Raw genomic sequence first — 2,674 nt, 5'->3', positions numbered from 1 at the left:
CCCCCCCCCCCTTCCAACTCCTGGTGGAACAGGCCCTGGGCCTCGGCAGAAGGGTCTCTGTGGTTGAAGGCCTTCTGGACAATCGCCAGCCTTGAGGTCTACTCACAGTTACTGGAAAGCAGCTTTAAAAATAGAAATAGCTGTGGTAAAAACTGTGGTCAGAGCCATCAAACCACAGCAAGGCCAACTTCTTTCTCTTGAAAACTCATTTCTGAGAAGTGATCTGTTTCCAGTGGCGGGAGGGGGACTCCAGTTCCTTCTAAAGGGGCAGAAGAATCCTGTGGTGGTTGATGGCCCCACCTGAGCTGACCCTGCCTGACTTGTCAGCAGGAAACCGATTTCATAGCCAAATTGAGCCTTTTCTCGATGTGCAACGGGTGCCTAATACATATCTTTTAAATCAAATTTACTCTTGCTTTAGCTCCTCGATTTTTTGGGTAATGGAAACATACAATTACAATCCTGCCGAAAAGCATTTGCCTTTAGAAAACTTCAATGTCTTGTTTTTAGAAGGAAACGAGCTTTAGTTTTTATACCATTCTTCTTCTCCCTGTTCAAACGCGGGATGGCCTACCTTGGGAGCACAGGTTACAGAGTAATTACTATTTTGGTTCAACACATATAACAGGGAAGAAGCCAAATGGGTAGGACTGTATTTTATTAATTTAATTTAATTTTTTTTAAAAGATTTTATTTATTTATTTGACAGAGGGAGACAGCCAGCGAGAGAGGGAACACAAGCAGGGGAGTGGGAGAGGAAGAAGCAGGCTCATAGCAGAGGAGCCCGATGTGGGGCTCGATCCCAGAACGCCGGGATCACGCCCTGAGCCGAAGGCAGACGCTTAACCGCTGTGCCACCCAGGCGCCCCAGGACTGTATTTTAGATAAAACAAAGTATTCCTCTGCCAGGCCTTTTAGGTTTTTTCCTCTCTTGCTGCTTAGCAAATGTCACCCCTATTGTCCAAATACTGGGACTCTCTGAGCCTGTGAAGAGAAAATGTGGTTTTATGTGCTCTTTCCCTGCCATGACATTGGTCTCTTGTCATTCTCCCCAAACTCATCTGGTATCTTTCTCAGCCTACTTTGAAGAAAATTTCCTCTTGGTCCTCCTAACCCTTTTCTACAGATGTTATGAAGACCCCAGGAGAGACCTGGGTGTTCTCCTTTTTTTTTTTTTTTAGTTCTGTCTCTTGGAGAGGAGAACATTTTACATATGACACCCATGGTCTCAAATCTCTCATGCCCTCTATAAAATTCATCCAGACAAATATTAAGTGTCTACAGTCAGCAGGAATCTATCAGGAATAAATTTGGCTACAAGTAACAGAAAAACTAATCTATAGAGGCTTAAAAAATGAGATTCATTTTTCTCATGTAACAAAAATTCAGGAGACATGCAGCTTCTGGAATTGGTTCAGTGGTTGATTCGAAGAATATTCTGGATAACAGCTGTGATTGGTTTGTCGTTTCCTCATGTGTTCAAGATAACTATTACAGCTCCATATTCACCCATATGAATCCATATTCAAGGCGGGGAGAAGGATGAGGGGCCATGCTAGCATTGTCTGTGCCTTGATATTAGGAAAGCACAGGATTTTCCAGAACCTCCCAACAGACTTTTACTAACATCTCATTGGCAGGACTGTGTCACATGGCCACTTGTAGCTGCAAGGGCAGCTGGGAAAGCAACCATTTAGCTTTTCCCATGCCAAATGTAGAGTCCAGGAAAGAAGGAAGTTGGGAGTGGGCATTGGGTCAGCCAAACTACAGTGTCTACAATGAGATCCTCCCAACTCTATTTGGAAAAGTAAATGGCATCAAGGAAAACCAACATCCAAACATTAGGAGTTTTGCAGGAGAAAACAGAAAAGCAGAAAGGATGGCATCATCAATAAAATGCTTCAAGAGAATCTCCCAGAATCGAAGGACATAAGTTTCCAGGTTGAAAGGCTCACGTAAGTGCCTAGTGCAGTGGCTGAATATCACATATCATTGTGAAATTTCAGAACTCTTGGGCCGAAGAGAAGATCCTACAGGCTTCTGGAGAGAGAAGGGGCAGGGGGGAACCAGTCCACAAAAACAGGATCAGGAATCAACACTGGAAGTTAAAAGAACATTGGAAGAATGCCTTGAACGGTGGAAGCCAGAGGAAAATGGAGAAATGCCTCTAAAATTGAGTGAAAATAATTTACAATCGAGAACTTTATGCCCAAAGTAACTGCGAAGGTAAAATAAAGACATTTTCAAGCATTCCAGGCTTCTAACTTATTTCTCATACTCTTTCTCAGAAAGTTACTGGAGGATGTGTTTTAGCAAAATGAGGAGTAAACCAAGAAAGAAAAAGGCAGGGATACAGAAACAGGAGATCCAAGGGGGTGAAAAGCGAAGGGGATCCAGGATACTGAAGGGATATTGCGGGATGACAATTGCGTAGCAGGCGACAGAGGATGACCAGCCTGCATTTGAGCAAGTCAGAGGCTCTGGGAGACAGTTCCTCAGAAAGATGAAATTTACAAAATACCTGCTATGAATGAATACATGTCTTGAGAAGAGATTTAAACAACTGGAGGAGAATTGAATGGATTGCTGAAAAGTTCATAAACAGCTAATAAACAAGTAGGGCACCTGGGTGGCTCAGTTGGTTAAGCTTCTGTCTTTGGCTCAGACCATGATC

Source organism: Ursus maritimus, unplaced genomic scaffold (genome assembly GCF_017311325.1).
Source record: "Ursus maritimus isolate PB19 unplaced genomic scaffold, ASM1731132v1 scaffold_35, whole genome shotgun sequence".
NCBI lineage: Eukaryota > Metazoa > Chordata > Mammalia > Carnivora > Ursidae > Ursus > Ursus maritimus.
This window is presented reverse-complemented; position numbering follows the sequence as displayed.